This window comes from Penaeus vannamei, chromosome 15, assembly GCF_042767895.1.
Source record: "Penaeus vannamei isolate JL-2024 chromosome 15, ASM4276789v1, whole genome shotgun sequence".
Taxonomy (NCBI): Eukaryota; Metazoa; Arthropoda; class Malacostraca; order Decapoda; family Penaeidae; genus Penaeus; species Penaeus vannamei.
Window position 1 is genome coordinate 7,730,160 of NC_091563.1, and position 22,500 is coordinate 7,752,659.

The window sequence follows — 22,500 nt, forward strand, 5'->3', positions numbered from 1 at the left end:
TAGACTGCATTCATCCCCTAAATCTTCCCTTCCCACATTTTCGCCATGCAACCCACACTGATAAGCGTAAAGCGACACCAAAACAATATTTGCCCCCAACCACAGACAAATTCATCTAAAAACCCTACGCTACCCCCCCTCCCACCTCCCCCTTCCCCCCACAACCACCCAACCCAACCACGACCCCAAACCCCCACGCCCATTGCACTAATTTCTGAGCAAAGGTTTCCCACTCTCTCATTTCCATACACGCGGGCGGGTCGTAGCTTATGCCCAGACACGCGTCCCCCTCTCAGCTATGGACGACTCCCAGCGCCCGCCTCGACTTTCTAAACACTTTCAGAGCTTCAGGCATTGCATAGCGAATATAGATGTTAGGGGAAGGGGAAGAGAAAAGGGAGATAGAAGGGGAAGGGATGAGGGGAACGGATATGATAGAAAAAAAAGACAGTTAAAGAGATAAATAAATTGCCTGATAAATGGAGAGAATGAGAGAGAGAGAGAGAGAGAGAGAGAGAGAGAGAGAGAGAGAGAGAGAGAGAGAGAGAGAGAGAGAGAGAGAGAGAGAGAGAGAGAGAGAGAGAGCAAATAACAAAAAAAAAAAAACGACACTGATAATCAACGACGACGGAAAAAAAGCTGCTAAAAACGATGAAGATAGAGGAAGAGACGATAAGAAAAAGGAAGACAACAAAACGAAGCAAAGGGAAACTAGAATGAGAGTAGAGGCAGTGGAAATCAGGAACACGAGACGAAGAGAGGGAATGATGAATGCTGAAGAGGAAAGCGAGGACTGGGAAGCGAACGAAGGAAAAGATGAAAGGACGCATTTAATGGGCGAAATGTAAGGAGAGAGAGAGATGAAATAACTGTTTTTGATAGATTGAAGGACATCAAGGGAGTAAAGAGATGGATGAATAGATTTGGGGAGGCAGGCAAACACAGAGAGAGGAGAGAGGAGAGGAGAGAGAGAGAGGAGGAGAAATGAGAGGAGAGAGACAGGGAGATAGATAGATAGATAGATAGATAGATAGATAGAGAGAGAGAGAGAGAGTGAGAATTACAGAAAATGGATAACCAGATGTACAAAATAAGAAAAATAACTTATAGAACCAAGAAATTCGAGAAGAAAAGAAAATAAACAATGTAGCCAGAGACAGAGAGTGCCAGCGAGAAGAACGCGAGGCAGGGAGTGGCACCGCTCGCCGCCATGCCACCGCGAGAAGAGCCAAAATCAGATTCACAGCGCCACCAACTCGATTCCGAATCTAAAAACGGGGTCCCAGTGCGCAACAAATAAGTTTTTCATTCCAAGTTTTAAACTGGGATTTCCAAGTCAACTTTCTCATCCAAGACTCCAAGTTGTGAGGAGAGAGCGTCGCATTCTCTCTGGTAGAGGGAAGTAAATTTGAGGTTTGAAAAAAAAAAGTATAAGAGAAAAAAAGGCGGAAGGTATCAAGGGGAGAGAGAAAAAAATAAGCAAAAGTTCCAGAAAAAATGGAATTACGTGAATAAAAACTTTATTTGTGTTAAAAAAAGTATTCTCTAATTAGGTTACAAAACTTCGGGATCTGTAGTGCTCATCGAAAAAAAAGGAAAGACGAAGAAAAAAGAACGAATATTTTAAGAGGACTGAGTACGCTCTATAGGTTTATTCACATCCGCGATTCTACTTCCCACGAGCGATGTGAAAAAAGGTTTGATTACTAGATGTACTTTAAAATTTCCATTTCTTATTATGCATTTATAGCTATTCACAACAGTGAAATGGAACTTTATACATATATCCCTCGAAGTTTTGATAGTATCTAATGTACACAGCGGAATGTATAATTAAGAAACTTTTTTTATCAAGTATATGCTTATACCCAGATGTCAATAAACACTTTATTAAAGTAATTTTTCTACCTTCGCTAACTACGCACACACATATATATGCAAACATACTTCATGTATTCCATTTACCAGTCTATACAAAAATATCCTTTTGTTATAGAATGGTGATTTCAATGCCACCTATTTTCAAGCAAACTGCATATGCTGCAAAACAAATGCGAAAGGAAATGTACGCAAAAAAGTACCATATTGCGGAAAGTCTTAAACTTCATACTCTAAAATTTGAGAATTTTAGATAAATCCCTTGTATGTATGACCATGTCTTTTCATAAAAAAAGGACAAAGAAATGACCAGACAGTGAAAGGTAACATATCACGTATATAATTCAGGATTTGAAGAAGAAGAAAAAAAAATCAATAAATAAGATAAACGACGGTTCCCTTCGTGAAAAATTAATTTCTCTGTTCCTTTGAGAGACCAACAAAGCGAGGGGGCAAGAGAGAGAAGGATGGGATTGAACTCTCGTTTGACCTGCAATTTGATAAGCGTCACCTAATCCAATGGTCGCGGGGAGGGAAGAAGCCTTTGTGCCAGCGGTCTCTCTCTCTCTCTCCATATATGGTTCCGTTTTCGTTTCCCGCGCATTTTTTCTGTCTTCTGTCACCGTCGGCGTGGGAAGGCGTCCGTTTTCTCAAAGGCACAAGCTCGCTATTCAAGCCTAATGATTTTTTTTGTCTTTTTTGTATATATATTTTTTATTATCATTACTTTTTTATTCCGACAGACTTCGGGTATATTTCATTAACTCCTGGAACGCCTCCAGACGCTGCTGAATAATAGAAACAAAAAACTCATAACTATTTTTTTTTCTTTTACTCTGTTGGAAGTTGGAGACCTGAACTCTGTCGTATTTCTGATGGAAGCGGGAATAGAGGAATTAGAGGGGGGAGGGAGAAAGAGGAAAAGAAAGAGATTGAAGAAGGGAAGGAAAATAGGGTAGGCGCGATAAGAAACAGCGGTGTGTGTGTGTGTGTGTGTGTGTGTGTGTGTGTGTGTGTGTGTGTGTGTGTGTGTGTGTGTGTGTGTGTGTGTGTATGTGTGTATGTGTGTGTGTGTGTGTGTGTGTGTGTGTGTGTGTGTGTGTGTGTGTGTGTGTGTGTGTGTGTGTGTGTGTGTGTGTGTGCGTGCGTGCGTGTGTGTGCGTGTATGTGTGTGTATGTGTGTGTGTGTGAGGGGAGGGCTGTTACAGAAGGGCTGGAATTACAAAGTTATAAGATGAGATACACCTACATAACAGAAAAAAATAAAGCCAAACGCACACACACACACACACACACAGCAAATAAACAAACAAACACGCTCTCCAATCATCATCGATATTTCACCGCGCAAAACTCCGAAGTTCCCCAAAATCAGAATTATCGAGTTATTCCGAGGAAAGTTTGGGAATGGACAAGTGATATTCACAATACATTATGCGTCCTTATTGTTTAATGCACTTTCAGGTGGAGCGAAAGAGCCTACGATGTGTCTTTCCCTCTTTCCCTTACTCTTTTTTCTATCTGTTTTTTCGTATGCATTAAATACGACGAAAAAAATAGTAACTCAGGTTGTCTACTCCTACTCCTACCCCCCCCCCCCTTTGAATATACAAATAAAAAAAAATAAAGAAGAGACCTACTCCTACTCCTATTTTTTATTTGAATATACAAGTAAAAAATAAAGAAGAGAGTAACGGAAAGTTGTACACTTAAAATGGACAAAGTTCTGCTAATGGAAAATATGTCTTTATTCAGGACTCAAAGCCATCAGAACTAAGGGGCTACGAATACATTTTATTTTTGCTTCCCTTCCTCTCCACGCCCCCAATACTTCTTCTTTTTTATCTCTTCGGAACGGGAAGTAAATCTTAATTAAATAAGGATGTGTTGAGAGGTTTTCGAGTGTGCCATTAATATGGAATCATCAGAGACAGAAAGAGAACGAGGGAGATAGAGAGAGACTGAAAAAAATCTATCCGAGTAGACGCCATGATTGTCTTTTTTTTCTATTTCTCTCTCTCACTCACTTTCTTTCTCCCCCCCCCTCTCACTTTCTCTCTCTCTAACTTTGATATTCGTCTTACCCTTCAACTCGAGACACAGTGAATGGAGGAAGTGGAAAGAGAAAAGAAGAGTAAAGGAAATAGAGGAGAGGGTGGGGGTGGGGTGGGGGGGCTAAGTGGCGCGCGAGAGAGAGAAGGAAGCAGAGGAAGGAGGGAGGAAGAGGAAATGGGAAGGGAAGAAAGCCTGGGGTAGCACGGCGAGGAGGAGGCGGAAGAGGAGGGAGGGAGGGAAGGAGAAGAGAGGAAAGAAGTGGAGAGGAGGGGAGGAGAGGGAGAAGGGAAGGGCAAGGATGGGAAGGAAGGGGTGGGGGGCGCTAAGAAGATTTGACTCCTCGCCTCCGATGCCTCCGTCATTAAGCCTCGCGGTGGGTAGGGGCGAGGGGGTGGGGTGGGGTGGGGTGGGGTGGGGGGAGGGGAGGGCAACCAATTCTCGAGCTCAAAGTAATCTGGTTCTACATCTCTTTTTTTTTGTGTGTTCTTTCTTTGGAATTCAAATCAGCGCTCTTCTCCATTTCAACTTCCCCCCCTCCCCCTCCCTCTAAATCAACCTCCATATTATTCCTATCTATCTCTCCCTCGGCCTAGTCCTCCCCTTCCCTACCTTATTCTTTCCTTTCCTCCCCTTCTCTTCTGCTTCCCTTAGGAATACTTCTTTTCCATCCCCCATCCCCACCCCCCAACCACCCCTGCATCTTATACTCCTACCTGCTCCCATCACGCACACCTAGTTAATAAACAACAAATAAATAGATAAAGAACAAATAATTACACAAAATAAATAAACAGATAAATAACAAACCCATAAATACCAAACAACTACCAAAAATGACTACAAACAACTACGAAAATAAATAAATACATAAATAGACGAGACATAAACACACAAAAAAACACAAGAGCTTTTCCACAACTTCTGCCGGGTGAGAGGACGAGCTGGAGCGTCCATGAGGCAGGTCAGCGGGTAGCCGAGTCGACGGTCGGTGAGAAGTGGATACGAAGGTAGCTTGTGTATTGTGGAGGGATGGTTAGGGATGTGGATGGGTGGAAGGGAAGGGGGAGGGGGAGGGGGAGGGGGGGAGGGTTGATGAATGATGGACGAATCACTCTTAGAATCTCGAGACTCGTTGAAGAACCTACTAATAAGGTCCAATTTACGAATGAAAAGGGCATAATGTGGCTCGAAAAAAACAGAAGTCCACCAAAAAATAAAAAATAAAAAAATAAACACGTTAATAACCGCATATGAGGAAACCAAAACCATCCCAACGAACGCCTAAATAACGAGATGGCGAAGAAAGGAGTAACCATAGCATGGGGGAGGAAATGGCAGCAGATACGAGGGAGAAAATGAAAAGCCGCATCCGACACCGCCTCCTAAGATGATGTGTCACTTAGCGGGAGTCTAACGCTGAGTGAGGCCGCTCTCGGAGAATGGCCTCGAGGTCGCCGTTATAGTGAGGCGAGTGAAAATGGCGTGTGTGGCGCAGGAGACGATGTTGTAATGCACAAATGGCGTTTACTTTGACTGCATTTTCGCAACACGACGAAGGCTGAGGGAGAGACAGTATTTTGAAATCTGGCGGGACCTTCTCGTAGGTTCCAAGTTTCCATTTTTTTTTTTCGGAAACCCGAGTTCTCAAACCCAGAGGGGTAAAATAACGCTTGCTCTCTCGCCCTTATCTGGGATTAAAAGCTGGTAAAACAAAAGTCGGCATTCGATATTTAGTTGATACAGCCCAAAAAGGTGGGAGTCAGAAACACCAACTTGTCATGGAACTTTCCTGATAACAGCCGAGGAATAAAGGGGCAAAAAGCGAACGAAAGGGGAAAAGTGCCTGACGTCGGAGAACTTTCCCGAAAAGATCTCATCGAAGGAATTAGAGAAGAACGAAAATGCTGGCTTGTTTTTTGAAGAATTCTTTTTCACCGCCATATACAAGCTCAAAGTTTATATCCGCCGTCCGTTTATTGTAATTTAATGGTAACCCCCTACGAAAAGAAAAAGAAAAAACATTTTTCTTTGAGGGAGTACTTGTTTTTTATGTTTTGTTTTCTTTTTACACCTCTAGACTTTAAATCCCGCTTCAATTTTCCGAACAAATCCATTGGCCTTCCATTCTGCTCCCGACGAAGTCTGTAAGGCGTCAGGGTAAGCCTATATTTTTTTTCTGTCCTTTCTTTTCTTCTGTCCTGTTGATGAAAGTACTAAACAGCGATAATGTATTTGAGAAGTAAAACAAATACCGAAATACCGGCCGTCTTACCTGTGACAAGTAGCGACTTTAATTCCTCATACTGGACAGCACTGACGAACCTCTTTCAAATTCCAAGTAACACCTTCCCATGTTCTATCAGGCATAATACACTCCAGAAAACGTAAGCAATCCGAGTCCAAAAAATATGTGAAAACCTATCAACACGCTTCTACAACAAGTATAATGTTTCAAGTGACACCCAGACACAACAATGAGGTAGTTGTTCGATCTCCCAGAGCTCAAAGAAAACTAAGCGTGGGATCGCGGCCAGTCCGATGCTCAAGTGGGGAGGTTAACCACTGAAATATTCACATGACGTCACAACCTACGTCACTTCCGTTCCAAAATGGCGGCCGCAGTTTGGCCTCTCTGACATTTATACAATCCGGTTAAAGGCAAATGTAACGGCGGACTGGTCATAAGGGTCATTAGTAAATGTGACAGCAATAGTACTTCCTCCCATTCGGAGCCTGGCTCGGGAGCTTGTCTTACACCGAACACCGATTTCCGAGAGCGCGTGACATTTGGTCTCGACAGATTTCTGTGAATATTTTACATCGGGGGCTCTCCCTTGGCTAGGCGCTGTGCCGTCGCCTGCCCTCGTTACTGCAAACATCTGCCCGGGAAAGAGTCCCCCGAAGGCCGGCGAATCTCCAATTTTGCAAGGACGCCGTAACATCCACGCCTGGCCAAACGGGGCCAAATAAGATGCGAAAATATGAAACCCTTTCGGCGGGGATGCGATACTTGGGAAGGCTAGCAATGGCCGAGGTTGCGCCGCCACCTGATTTTCTCTGGAACTGACATTTAAACCAAAAATAAATAATCGAGCTGGACGAGGGCGATCAGAATTGCTACGAGGTAAAAACAACAGTGGTATTTCAATATTAGGCTTTTAAACATGCCTGCCGTTGCCCATTCTGACAGGCTTTTAGAACGACGAGCCATCCCACTTGCTCGTTATAGATGGCGCGGTTAGTTTGAATGTTATTTGTTTATGTTCCATGTGGGGCCGTGATGACCTCCCCCCACACACAGCCTCCCACCTACGCCTCCTCCTCCCTCTCCTAACCCCCCTCTCCCCTAAGCCCACCCCAGGCAAGACAACCTATAAAATTAGGGATATCGTTAATTAGTGTAAAACAGAATAATTGCTCATAATGACATCTCACACTTCTTCCACTCGTTTATTATTCAATTTCCCAATTCGATTACACCTTTTTTTGCGTGCGTGTTGCGGCCACGAGGAGGAGGGTAGGGGGAGTGTGACGAAGGGGTGGGGGCGTCGCTACCCCTGGTCGGTGTGGCAGGAAGGGCCCAGCCTAAATTGAAATGAGTTTTCCTCTTTTTTCCCCCTCTAACTCTCAGTCTGCGCTCGAACTCTCCCGTCAAGGCACAGGAAGCTCTCGCTCACAACAGGGGGCATCAAGGCTCTATTTGGTCGAGCATCTGCTGTGCGAAACTTCATCTGAAACGAGCAAAAATCTCTTTCCTGGGATTACGCTAAAGGAGGAATCCGAGAAAGCCTTCTGAAGGGAAGAAATAAATCTTGCCAAAACTTGTTCGCCCCCAGCGAAACGCCACGAACACTGAAAATACAATAGCTACATGTATTATGTAATATGCATATATATATATATATATATATATATATATATATATATATATATATATATATATATATATATATATATAAACACACGTTGCACTCGTCTAGTCACACATGGAGCACTTCTAATCAAACCAAGATACGCGCCCTCGCCACGCATTACACCCGGCGGAGGCGACTCAATAAGCAAAGGAGGCCTCCCTTCCCCCATTAGCAAAACCGCAATAGAGAAGGCAGCCGACCGCGACCAGATTCTAGCGGCCCATCAGCAGAAACCCGCTTCCCTGACAGCAACATCAATATCCGGCCATTATGATCAATACTCGCAAACATATAATAATTATTCGTCCAATTGTATCCATTACTTCCCCTCCTTCCCTTCGCTTCCTCTCGCCCTGTTCCTCCTCTCCTTGCTCGTCTTCCTCCTCGTCGCCCTTGCTGTCCCCTTCTCTTTTCCTCAGCGTCCCGGCTTAGCTATCAATTATTCATCCATTATCCCAATGCCAGGTAATCAAGCGGTCTTTAAAAGTTAATAGGTCGGTCGAGCCACATTAGCGTGGACGGGAAAAAACAACACAGGTGTCTACGTTATACTTTAGACCTCTCGGCTGCATAATCTCAAGAGGTGTGCAAGTTAGTGTTGTTACGGCCCCCCGTTACGCTGGCAAATTAGACACTAACAGCCGCAATTATGGCCATTAGGCATGTCAAACCATTCCGAGCTAATAATGCGGCTCCTTTGACCAGTAATTTCCAAAAGTCATTACCCAAACGAACATCGTCCGTAATGGCTATCTTGAGCAAACGAGCCATTTCGCTTGACGACTGCGATGCGTGTGAAATTCGCTTCTTACATCGAACTTCTTTTAATTTACATGAAATCCCCTGCAATTTCCGTCCGTGGAACGACGTAACGAGTTGCGTTGGAGAGGGAATAGAAAAAGCCATCGAGCAGTTTATTAGAAGTCGCGCCGATTATTAGTTATTTGTCACAATGGGAATGCACCGAGTTCGAGACGGTTGAATATTCACCTGGAAGAATTCTCTCCAGATATCGCCGAAACCCGAAGCTGGGAGAAGGGAAGGCTGCACAGGATTGTATCTTGCACTGAGCGAGACCCGCCTCCGAAGATTTCTTGCTACAGATTCCCTCCCCTTTCGCGACCCCGCGTGCTCGGCCTAACGAGCGCGGATGATGGCTTCGAAGGGCGCCGGAACAAACCACCAATTAAGGGGAACAAACAAGGCTATCGTCGTCACCAGTAGCTGGAGGCAACCGCGACGGCCGCGCGCTGAGCCAGCCCAGGTAAGCCATGAATTAACAATCTATCTATCAGAGGGGAATAAAGGTGAAGCTTCCATCTGTTGTGCACGCTGGTGGATCCGCGAGGCGCCGGCGGGGGGTGCGGGGCCTCGACGCCAACCAAGGAAGTGCGAACTGCGGCGGTTCAGACGAAATCTGAGACAGATTTTGCAATAATTGGGAAGTATTAGCATTGCACTCTAATGAACACACGGCGAATGTGTTGACTGGGAGTGTATGATAAGTTACGTCGTATTAGCGGGGAGAAGGAGGGAGTGGGGGAGAGAGGTTAGGCTTCGGCTCGGCTACTGTCGGAGGAGGGGAGGGGGAGAAGGAAAGGGGAAGGGGAAAGGGAGAGAGAAAAAGAGTTAAACCACGGTTCTGCTACAGTCGGGGGAGGGAGTTGAAGGGAACACCACTGGCGCATGTTTACTGGATGTTTGCTGTTGCGGTAAATTGTTTCTTTAGCGATACGGGGCTGGGGTGCCTCACCATCGGGCACAGTAACCACCCAGGCATACGCCGAGGTAGAAGCTTACATTAACTCTAAGCAAAGAATGGAGTTCGTTAACAATATCGGCCACAGAATGTCCTAGCATGTGAGTCGTTGAATTCAGGTCGTACCGGGGTCGTGGATGTAGTCGCACAGGAACATAGTCCCAGTTCCCTTGAGGTAAACGGCTAACAACGCCCGTTTTCAATCGAGCGTCCCTTTTTCTTGACAGAGGACATGCGACATTAGCACTTGTCTTTAATCTCATCTAAATTTCAACGCTCTCTCTATCCTCTCCCTCTTTCTATATATATACCCCCCCTCTCTCTCTATCTATCTATCTCCCCCGTAGTCCCCCCCCCCTTCCGCCCCTCACTCCCTTCTAAAACGAATAAAAGCATTTTTTCGGTGTTTGTTATCCAAGCTCTTCCCTCCTTCAACTAGATTTTCTTCCAGTAATAGTTTCCTTTGAAATCCTACTCCATTTCCCCTCTCCTCTTTCTCCCTTCCTATGGCCAGGGATCTCTCTTCTTCCCCTACCTGTGCTTTCACCCTTCGGCCAGACAGCGAGGGAAGGGAAGAAGCGCAAAGAGGAATACGGAAAGGAAAGGAAAGCAAGTGAGGGAACAAGATAAGCAAACGGACAGAATGGCTAAATAGATACGAACAGATAGACAAGGAGGGGTAAAGTCTGGGAATGAAAGAAGGCGAAAGGGGGAGGTAAATGAAAGAGAAAGAAGAGAGAAAAGAAAATAACGAAGAGACCATTGAGGCGAAGAGACGGGTGGACGAGGAAGAGGAAGGATAGAGCAGCACCGCAGATCTGCCACATCTACTGTATGATATACAGACAACTCGGAAATGCGTATAAAATTGTCGATCTAATTTTCATTTTTTTTTTCATCTACAGTGCACGGTTTGTCTTTTTCTAAAACAACATTTACATTTTGCTAAATATCTCGTTTTCCACACAGACCAAACAATTATTCTTTCTAGGAAGTTATCTGCGTTACGAAAAGGTTAACGTATAGTCGAAATGTCAAGGTAAAGAGAAGTCCCCTTTTCAGAGCAGTGGTTCTGTATCGCTTCACCTGAACACATTTTCGTTTCCAGTAGATACTCTAATGACAGAACAAGCCTGCAACATGCACTTCCAAAACAAACGTCTAACCGTCAGTTATAATTACTTCTCCGGTTTCTAAACTCCCGAACGCGGCATTCTGATATCACTACGAGAATCCAAGGCCTGAATGAATTAATGCATTAATTCCTACCGCTGGGAATGCCTCGTGGTCGTCAACTCCCATTCCAAATAATGGCGTGGGTAAAAAAAGAGAGAGAAAAAAATATATGACGTCATGAGATTCGTGGTGCTCATTGATTGGCTGGTTGCTAGTCCCAACCGACGCTCCCATTGGCCAACTTTTATTCTCCCACCCATCTAGATACGAGTTACATGATTGGTTCTTCATCCTTCAAACCAAACTTTCTGATTAGTTTCCCTGAATTTTGGCAAGGAGACATTACTGCTCATTAATGTCAAATAAGCTTCTGCTGGCTTCCGAGGAATCTCCTCATTCAATCACATTTGCCAACGACCAGTAAACTCCGGTTCGCAACCCGGGTATACAACGCGCCCTGAGGTTGAGCCAGGATCTTGCTTCCACGAGGCGAAATGTTTACAGGTTGACCATAATGTTTACTGGTTGGCAACATCGCTGATTGACTCCGCAACCATTTTTAGGGAAGGAGATTCTTCCGTGTTTTCTTACTTGTCTAATTATAGCACGACAGAAGGCAGAAAAAGAACTTAATAAAACCTAAATGCACTTCACTTGTTTTTCGTTTGTGAAAGTTGTTAAAAATGACGTTTGTTCCTTTTACTGATATACCTCACCTTATTTTATGAATATCATTTCTTTCGAAATACATTTTCATACCTTTTCAACCCCCTCTTTCCAAAAATACCGCCTTCTCTCCTTCCTCTTGACTCACTTCTCTCTTTCCCACACTCCCTCCCCTCCGCATCATGTCGACACGTGGAAAGCCGTCTGTTTACGTGTGCATTAGACAGTTTACTACAAACGGGAGGCCGTTGTTGATCGCCTCGGCCAGCCACCACACCCACGCTGAAGATACACATGCTTCAGCTCCTCATAATGTTAGACCAAGGACCGCCCACGCTTTCCTTCTCCTTCTCTTTCTTTTTCTCTTTCTTCTTCTTTTCCTTCTACTTCTTCCTTTCCTTCTTCTTCTTCAGTCTCTTCTCCTCTCTCTCATTCTTTCTCTCACTCATTCTTTCATCCTTTCTCTCGCTCTCGAGGGAGGGAGACAGAGGGACAGAGGCAGAGAGACTGGAGAACGTTAAGAAGAAAAGTATAAGAGAAGAAGTATAAGAAGAAAAGAAGTGTAAGAAGAGAAAAATAATAAGGAAAAGGGAAGAAGTATAAGAAGAAAAGGAGAAGTATAAGAAGAAAAGAAGAAGTATAAGAAGAAAAGGAGAAGTATAAGATGAAAAGCAGAAGTATAAGAAGAAAAGAAGAAAGTTTAAGAAGAAAAAGTAGAAAAATGGTTTGAGAATGAATCACGCTGCCGGCACACCCCCGTACGCCATTATCGATAACGCGGGTTCGAGGCACGAGGTCCACAGGGCAGTTTGTTTACGCTGCGAGCCGCACCTGGGGCCGTGGCGAGGCGGCGCTTTCACACCCGCCTTTTTACGGTCTTCTGCGCCTTCTTGGCTTCTCCTTCTTCCCCTTTTCTACCCCTCTTTCTTGGCTTCTCCTTCTTCTCCTTCCTCCCCTTTTTCTATCTCTCTCTCTTCCTTTTTCTTTTAGCCCCTTCGTTTTCGCTTTCTGCCTCTCCCTCCTCCTTTTTTTTTTTTTAATTTGTCCTTTTCGTTCTTTACCTACTTGTCCTCGTCTTTTCTTATGTTGTTTTTAATTTTGTGTTTGTATTTACATTTTTGTTTGTGTGTATGAGTAACAGGGCTTGTTTGTATGTTTTACAGGAAGGGGAATGTTGAAGTTTCGTGGATGTTATCAAGGCGTGTTCGGTGTGTATGGGAAAACGTGATATTCAAGAGTTGCTGTAGCCGGAAAAATAATTATGATAACACACACACACACACACACACACACACACACACACACACACACACACACACACACACACACACACACACACACACACACACACACACACATGCTTGCACCTCTGACATCCGGGAACTACGAATAAAACATTTTTCAGGAAGAGCAAGTACAAACAATCAGATTTATTGTGTATGTCGTGCGATTTAAACCCAATTATTTATTGACGTCTAAACACCAGTGGGAAAAGTTCTCGAGTCTTATTGGCTTAAATGGTCGGATTTCTATCGAGCACAGCGTGTAAGAGAGAATTTGAAAGAAAAAATGTGAGGAAAATAGAAACACGCACACACGAGTACACACGAGCGCACACACACACACACACACACACACACACACACACACACACACACACACACACACACACACACACACACACACACACACACAACTACTGTAGAGTAAAGAGGAGAGGGAGAGGGAGGGAGGAAGGGTGAGAGAGAGAGAGAGAGAGAGAGAGAGAGAGAGAGAGAGAGAGAGAGAGAGAGAGAGAGAGAGAGAGAGAGAGAGAGAGAGAGAAAGAAAGAGACAGACAGAAAAATAGACAAACAGAGACAGAGACAGACAGACAAACTTAGAGCATAAACAAGAGGTCCAGCGCAGCACACACAGTTACCCGGAGACAGAGAAGCAAGCAGCCACAAACACCATAGAAAGAGAGAGAAAAAAGTTATTCCCCCCTCTTCCCCTCTTCCCCCCCCTCACCTCTTTCCCCTTACACCCCCTACCCCCCCTACCCCCCTCCGTGACATCGTTGAGCCTTCCTTTATGATAACAATCCCGTTAAAGGTGTTTGTGTCTGCTCCTCCCTTGTGTATACCACGTGGCAGGCGACTTGTAAACCACATACATATTTTTTTTTCTTTCGTTATTCCCCCGTTTTCCTTTCTTACTTGTAGGCTCTCCTTTTCTCCTCTCTGTTTTTCCTTTTCTTTCTTGTGTTCCCTTCCGTTTTTGTTCGTGATAATTTCCTTCTATTTCTTGCACATTTATTCTTGATTTCGTTCTCGCCGTGCTTGTTATTCCACTTTCTCTTCGGATCAAACGGCCATCAATAATTTTTTTTCCCTCGGGTGTTCCTCCATTCCATCTTGTTCTGCCTCCTATGTCCCTGCTTTATCATGCACTTTGCTATCCCCTTCGCATTTTGTTTCCTCCCGTGTTCGCCCTCGTTAATTTCGTCCCGGGTTGATTAATCTTCCGGAACCTTCCATTTCCTCATCCTCCACCTACTCTTTAATTCCCCTTTTCGTGTTTTCCTAACTCTCTCGCCTTCCTTCTCCCCCAGCCATCATCCATTAGTTGCTTCTTACACTTTCATCACATGTGTTGCTCGTGCACCATTCGCGTCTCTCGCTCTGGGTTTTCCGTATTTTATCTTTTTTTTAGCCTTTCCTCCCTTCTTCCTCTCTCTGAAATGTGCGTTTCTCGTTCTTGTCGGTTCTCTCACTTTCTCCTCATTTCGTTCGTTCATTTATTCATTTGTGTGTGTGTGTGTATCATTTATCTACTTATTTATATATCTACATATTCAATTTCTTTTTCTTCTTCTATGTATCATTTGTTTACTTATTTATCTATCTATCTTACTTATTTTCTTTTCTTCTTCTTCGTATTCTCTCCTTTCCCCCCCTTTTCTCTCATGCTTATTTTCATATCAATGCTTCCTCTATTCATTTTACGCACAATACCTACCCTTTGTTCTAAATGTCTCAGCGACTATCCCGAAAGCCAATCTATCTATCTATATATATCCGTCTCCTTTGTCAGTTTGCAAATGTCATTTTGGGAAATGGTACCTCTTCATTATTACTATCTCATTACGCACTTTTATTTCGAAAAACGGATCAGATCGAGTAAAAAAAAGGAACATTAACATCATCATGTTCTCTAAATCACCAAAACATAAAATTCGTAACATCATAAATAGATGATCGCAAAAGTAATGGAATTTCTCGCGATCAAAGAACCCGGTGTGTAGCACAACTGATGAGGTGGGGAGGGGGGGGGTTAGTGGGAGAGGGAGGGAGAGGGCGCGGGGGAGGGGGGGAGGGGGCAGAGGCAGAGGGAGGGAGACGGGTAGTGGGAGGGAGAGGAGAGAGAGGGGTAGTGGGAAGGAGAGGGGGAGAGAGAGAGAGAGATAGGGAGATGGGGGAAGGAGGGGGGAGAGGAGAGAGGGAGACCGAGAGCGGTAGGAGCTACGGAAGGGGGGAGGGGAAGGGGGCGGCTCCTGAACTTTAAACATGGGGATGGGGTGATGGAGGGGAGGATAAGAGTTGGGGGTTAGGGACGTGTGAGGGGGAGACGAGGAGTGGGGGAGGGTGGGGAGGGGGAGACGAGGAGTGGGGGAGGTTGGGGAGGGGGAGACGAGGAGTGGGGGAGGGTGGGGAGGGGGAGACGAGGAGTGGGGGAGGGTGGGGAGGGGGAGACGAGGAGTGGGGGAGGGTGGGGAGGGGGAGACGAGGAGTGGGGGAGGGAAGGGAACGGAATGTGCTCGCGCCACCCGATTCAAAATGTCAGAATAACGTATAAGGGAAGATGCATAATTCACATGCGCGCCTGCCAGCCCGAATGTCAGCCGGAGCCAGCAGGCACTCGCGGGCCCCCTGCCGCCGCTTCCTCCTTCTCTTCTTCCTCATCCTCCTCATCGTCGTTGTCGTCACCATCGTCATCGTCATCGTCATCGTCATAGTCATAGTCATAGTCATAGTCATAGTCATAGTCATAGTCATCATCATCATCATCATCATCATCATCATCATCATCATCATCATCATCATCATCATCATCATCATCACCCCCCACCCCTACCAATTACCACCACCACTACATCATCACATTTAACTTCATAATTTTCACCATCATCTTTATCTGATCGTTCTCCTTCTCCTTCTTCTTATCTTCCTCCTCCTCCATCTCTACCTTCTCCTCCTTCTCTCTTTCCTTATCAAATTTCTCCTTAATATACGACAATGGTTAGCATGGGTTCACCGCCTAATAATAAGGGTTTATCCAACACCTTAATCTCGGGATAAGAAGGGATCTGCAAAGGAATCCAACACCCTTCCCCCTCTCTAATACCCCCACCTCCCCCCCACCGCCGCCCAACACGATCTAGAAGAATCTAGAAATCCAGTTCATGGGAGACGGTGAAAATGTCAGGCGGGAGAGACAGAGAGAGAAATAGCAGAAAAATGTATACAAATAGAGAGAGAGGGAGGGAGGGAGGGAGAGAGGGAGAAAGAGGAAAAGGAGAGGAGAGGAAGAGGGAAGGGAAAGGAGGAAGGGAGGAGAGGGAGGGGGAAGAAGGAGGAAGGGGGAGGAAGGGAGGAGAGAGAGAGAGAGAGAGAGAGAGAGGAGAGAGAGAGAGAGAGAGAGAGAGAAAGAGAAAGAGAAAGAGAAAGAGAAAGAGAAAGAGAAAGAGAAAGAGAGAGAAAGAGAAATAGAGAGAAAGAGAGAGAAAGAGAAATAGAGAGAGAGAGAGAGAAGAAGAAAATTAGCCTTTAACTCTACGCAGACAGGGAGAGAGACATAACCTTTACGGAATATGGTTAAAGAACAGGTTGAAAGCAAAGGGCGTTTAGAAGTTATATGGAGTCCACGTAATGAAAGAACAGGAATAAAGAAAGATGAACCTGAAGTAGAAGAAGAAATAAAGAAAGGTGACGATGATGGAAAACCGAAGAAGGAAAAGAAGAATAAGCAGCAAAGTGGGAAAGAAGAAGAAGAAGAAAAAGAAGAGGAAGAAGTAGACGAAGAAGAAGAAAAAGAAGAAAAAGAAAAAGGGTGGAGAAGAAGAAGAAAAAAAAGAAGAAGAAATAGAGGGGAGAAGAAGAAGAAGAAGAATAGAAGAATGAGGAGGAGCGTAGACGAGGAGAAGAACGAGATAAAAGAGTCCCGTTCACAAGATACTCTCCAAGCAGCGGTCACACAAGAAAGAGTTGACACCCGTGTTTACGCCGAACACAAACATAAACATTCCCACGACACCTTCGCCGGCGCCACTTGAGAAAGCGCCCGAGTTCCCGTTCCCACCAGAGACGCGGGCGGGACTCCCAAGATGCTGAGAAGACTCAACTAAGATGCTGACGAGACTCTCCTAAGATGCTGACGAAATTTTCCTAAGATGCTGATAAGACTCCTAAGATGCTGGTGAGACTTTTCGCAGATGCTGACGAGACTCAACTAAGATGCTGACGAAATTATCCTAAGATGCTGCGAAGACTCAACTAAGATGCTGAGAAGACTCAACTAAGATGCTGACGAAATTCTCCTAAGATGCTGAGAAGACTCAACTAAGATGCTGAGAAGACTCTCCTAAGATGCTGACGAGACTCTCCTAAGATGCTGACGAGACTCTCCTAAGATGTTGACGCGACTCTCCTAAGATGCTGACGAGACTCTCCTAAGATGCTGACGAAATTCTCCTAAGATGCTGACGAAATTCTCCTAAGATGCTGACGAAATTCTCCTAAGATGCTGACGCGACTCTCACTTGCCCTAACCTTGTGCATCTTTCTTATCCTGTGCCAAGTTCTTTTTTTAAAGCTTTCCTGTTATAATATTAGAAGAGAAAAATATGACTAAAATTCATGATTTATAACGAGCCATGTAAAGAGAGAGAGAGAGAGAGAGAGAGAGAGAGAGAGAGAGAGAGAGAGAGAAAGAGAAAGAGAAAGAGAGAGAGAGAGAGAGAGAGAAGAGAGAGAGAGAAAGAAAGAATGAGAAAGAATGAGAGAGAATGAAAAAGCAAGAGAAAGAAAGAAAAGAAAGAGAACAAAGCAGACGACGCTTCAGCCACCCCCCCCCCCCAACTCCCGACATCAGAGAAGCAAAGTAGCAGCAAGGAACAGTAGGCAGTAACAACAGCAGCAGTAGCAGTAGCAGCAGCAGCAGGAGGCAGCAGGCAGCAGGCGGGCGGGGTAATGATCGTACCCCAAGTGTTCCAGATGAAAAGATTGACATTTCTGCCTGGATGATTTCACCTCGGGAGATATATGACGGTCGGTATTCTCCTTTGCGCATCACCGCCCTCGTAAACCGTTTTGTGAGGAGGGGGGGGAGGGTATGGGGAGTACAAGAAATGGGGGGTAAGGGTAAAAGAGATGGTGGGGGGGGGTGAGGGGTAAAGGAGATGGTAGGGTATGGGGGGTACAAGAAATGGGGGGGGGGGTAGGGGTAAAAGAGATGGTGGGGGTAGGGGAGTACAAGAAATGGTAGGGGTATGGGGGTACAAGAAATGGGGGGGGGGGTAAGGGGTAAAAGAGATGGTGGGGGTATAGGGGTACAAGAAATGGGGGGGGGGTAAGGGGTAAAAGAGATGGTGGGGGTATAGGGGTACAAGAAATGGGGGGGGTAAGGGGTAAAAGAGATGGAAGGAGTATGGGGCGTACAAGAAATGGGGGGTAAGAGGATAGAGGGGGATGGGGTGAGGGGGTCTGAGAGATGGTAGAGGGTATAGGGTAGAGGAGGGGGGAGGCACAGGAGAGGAATGTGTAGGGGTGGGGGGTATGGAGGATGCACGAGAGGGAGGGGGAGGGTAGAGGAGGAGGAGGTGGGTGTATGTCGGGGATATGGGGGGGGGGTGGATGAGGAAAAGAATAAAATACGGGATAATGAGGATAGGCGTGGATAGAAAATGTATGAAAGAAAGAAAAGACAAGGGAGGGAGAGAGAGGGAGAGAGAGGGAGAGGGGGAGAGAGAGAGAGAGAGAGAGAGAGAGAGAGAGAGAGAGAGAGAGAGAGAGAGAGAGAGAGAGAGAGAGAGAGAGAGAGAGAGAGAGAGAGACCGCTGCCTATACGCTACGTCACGACTCGTCACGATCCGTGCCCAGGGCAATCAACTTGTCACAACGTACTTATTACAAGATCAGGAAAGGAGGGTGGGGGAGGGGAAGGGAAGGGAAGGGGGTTATGGAGGGGGAGGGGAAGGGGGGAAAGGTGGAAGCGTTTAGGGAAATCAATCGCCCAGAACATAACTAATAATTATGTCCAATTTTCTACTTCCCACGGGTCCGAACGCGGCCACGTGTCATCCATCTCCTTCGCGGCAAATAAACACAGGGGGGAGGGGGGGAGGAAGGAGGGGTCCCGCTTGCATTTTGATTTCGCGCCTTGTTTTCTCTATTTCACTCTGTCAGTCAGTCAGTCAGTCAGTCAGTCAGTCTGTCTGTCTGTCTGTCTGTCTGTCTGTCTGTCTGTCTGTCTGTCTGTCTGTCTGTCTGTCTGTCTGTCTGTCTGTCTGTCTGTCTGTCTCTCTCTCTCTCTCTCTCTCTCTCTCTCTCTCTCAGAGAAGAGAGAAGAGAAGGAGAGAGGGCAGAGAAATAAAAGACGATATTAGAGAAGAAGAGAAAAGAGAATGGACAGAGAAATGAAAGACGATATTAGAGAAGAGAGAAGATAAGAAGAAAGAGATGAGAGATGAGAGAGAGAGAGGAGAGAGAAAAGAAGAGAAGCGAGGAGAGAAGAAGAGAGAAGAAGAGAAGCGAAGAGAGAGAAGAAGAGAGAGAAGATCGAGAGAAGAGAAGCGAGTCGAGAAGAAGAGAAGCGAGGAGAGAAGAAGAGAAGCAAAGAAGAGAGAGAAGAGAGAAGAGAAGAGAGCGAGGATAGAGGAGAAGGGGGGGGAGGGAGGGCCAGAACTCGAAGCCAATAAATGCCCGGGCGAGGAGGTGCTACGAAAGAACAAAGGCTCGGAATCGCGCTGGAATGACGCTAATGAATGACGCGCGTGTGAACCTCATAAACTGTGCAGGCGCTGAGTGAGTGAGTGAGTTGGGTGTGAGCGAATGAGTGAGTGAGTGAGTGAGTTGGGTGTGAGCGAATGAGTGAGTGAGTGAGGGAATGAGGGAGTGAGTGAGTGGGCGAGTGAGTGAGAAAATAAATGAGTGAGTGAGTGGACGAGTTAGTGAGAAAATGAGTGAGTGGACGATTGAGAAAACGAGTGAGTGAGTGAGTTGGGTGTGAGCGAATGAGTGAGTGAGTGGACGAGTGAGTGAATGAGTGAGTGAGCGATTGTGTGTGTGTGTGTGTGTGTGTGTGTGTGTGTGTGTGTGTGTGTGTGTGTGTGTGTGTGTGTGTGTGTGTGTGCGCGCGCGCGCGTGTGTGTGTGCGTGCGTGTGTTCGTGCGTGCGTATGAAAGATGAGGAAGCGAAAGTAGAACATGTGCGAAAAACAAAAAAATGAAGCACATAAAAAGAAAAACGAAATAAAAGAGACAGAACGAAAACCGGGAGAAACGAAGACGAGAATAGACGTAAAAGGGAAGAGGAAATGCAGATGATAATGAAGGCAAAATGGAGGCAGGAAGCGCCACGCCAAAAGCGACCAGCTGTGATTGAGAACAAAATTGAAATTCTTTCCTTTGATTTAATCCATCGCTTTTTCCCCGCGTCTTTTTTTTTTCTTTTTTTTTTTTACTTCCTTTTTTAATGTATTTGGTGGTGTCGTCGGCGGTGGGGAGGAGGGGGGAGGGAGGAAGAGGAAGGGAGGGAGGGAGAGAGGGAGAGAGAGAGAGAGAGAGAGAGGAGAGAGAGAGAGAGAGCAGAGAGAGAGAGAGAGAGAGAGAGAGAGAGAGGAAGGAAGGGGAGAGAGAGAGGAAGGAAGGGTCAGAGAGAGAGAGGAACTTGTAATATTAAGAACAAGGAATAGGCGGAAATAATGAAAAAGAGGTATGGGATAAGATGATGAAGGAATAGGAGAGAGAAAAATAGAAGAGGAGGAAGAAACGGAAGGAGAAGAAAGAAGCCGCATAAGAATAAGAATAAAACAAAGAAACAGAGAAGAAAGAAACCAAATAATAACAGAGAGGACCCCGGGAAGCAGAGGGAACGAGGAGGATGAGAGAATAGAGGAGGGTAAAAGAGAGAAGGGAGGAGGAAGGAAGGAGGAGGGAGGAGGAGAAGGGGGAGGGCGGAAGGAGGGAGGAGGAAGGAGGGGAGGGAGGAGGATGGAGGGAAGGAGTGGGAGGGGAGGGTGGGGGGGTGAGACCTATTTTACATATGGCTCATTTCATAGTTTATTGGAATAAAAGTTTTATATTGATTTCGGCATAGTCTCTGAATACGAAAACAATTCCCAACCGCAGAAAGCGCATTCAACGCTGGATAAAGGGAGTAAAAGACAAAAAAAAAAACAGAAATGAAAAAAAAGAACAAAAGAGAGAGACACAGAGAGAGAGAGAGAATAAGAGAGAGCAAAGAAAAGAATCGACAAACAATGGAATAAAAAAAAGATCTCTCGGTTTGTCTCCCTCTTTCATCTCTTCGCATTCTATTACGACTTCATTATTGACAATCGCTAAAACAACGACGTCGTTATAAAACACACAACAAAACGACGCTCGGGAAATTAGAGTATGTATGTATATATATATGTATATATATATATATATATATATATATATATATAGATAGATAGATAGATAGATAGATACATAGATAGATAGATATATAGAAAACATAGATACATAGATACATACATACATATATACACACACACACATACATACATACACCACACACACACACACACACACATACACACACGCACGCACGCACGCACGCACGCACGCACGCACGCACGCACGCACGCACACACACACACACACACACACACACACACACACACACACACACACACACACACACACATTTATCAAAGCGTTATCCCCATCTTTATTCATATTTACTACCATAGCCGGAAAATATTTCATCCAACGCTTCAAAATGACGTTTTGTTTGCCAATGGACGATCGTCTTTTGTTTTCTTTTTTATTTATTTTTTTCTTTGTTCTAATTGTTATATGTTTTGACAGGTGAGCAACAGGGGGCGTGGCCTAATCGGGGAATATACAAGGCGTCTAATGAATAAGGATAATGAATATGAATAATGAATGGAGAAAAAGCGTCATTATTTCACGACGACATAAGGGCGAAGGGGTGGCGGGCGACCGTGAGCTGCGAAGGGGTTTGAAGCTTGAAGTATGGTGTTTATGGCGTCGAGCGGAACCATCAGACGTTTAATCTATGGTGCATTATTTCAAGACGTGTGATTCAGGTGATTTCAGGTGGAATTTTGGGCTGATGGAGTGGCGCCATATTCGTATCTTTCGTTTTTTTTGTTTTGCTTTTTGTTTTGTTTGGGGTGAGGGACGGAAGGTGTCAGTGATGATGTGTGTTTGTGTGATTTATACGCGTTTGTGGATGTGCATGTTTATGTACCGTACGTATGTGTTTGTATATAAATGTATGTGTATAAAATATAAACCGAGAGATAGATAAATAGACAGACAGACAGACAGACAGACAGACAGACAGACAGACAGACAGACAGACAGACAGACAGACAGACAGACAGACAGACACACACACACACACACACACGCACACACACACGCACACACACACACACACACACACACACACACACACACACACACACACACACACACAGCCAGACACATAGGCAGATAGATCGATAAATAATCACACGTATCTGTCTCTGGATAACAGTTTATATATATGTATCATACGCACACGGTCCAGCGAATACGCACACACACGCAAACACGTGGGCGATTTCTCCACGTCATCGCTTGCCCGTAATAGACGCCGTGGCAGAGGGTTTCGGAATCTATGTGGACTTGTGGAAAGAAAATCGAATACCACGTGAATAACCATTGGATAACAAGTGCCTAGGGTGTTTGGTTAGTAGTTTTATGGTTGAGGAAAAAACTATGTGGTAATCATA

General features: G+C 45.2%; 1 protein-coding gene across 9 annotated transcripts in view; it reads right to left on the minus strand.

Annotated features, from left to right (window-relative positions):
• Positions 1-22,500, minus strand: part of LOC113814303 (CUGBP Elav-like family member 4) — a gene marked incomplete in the record, with an annotated part of 699,503 nt that overhangs the window by 41,873 nt on the left and 635,130 nt on the right.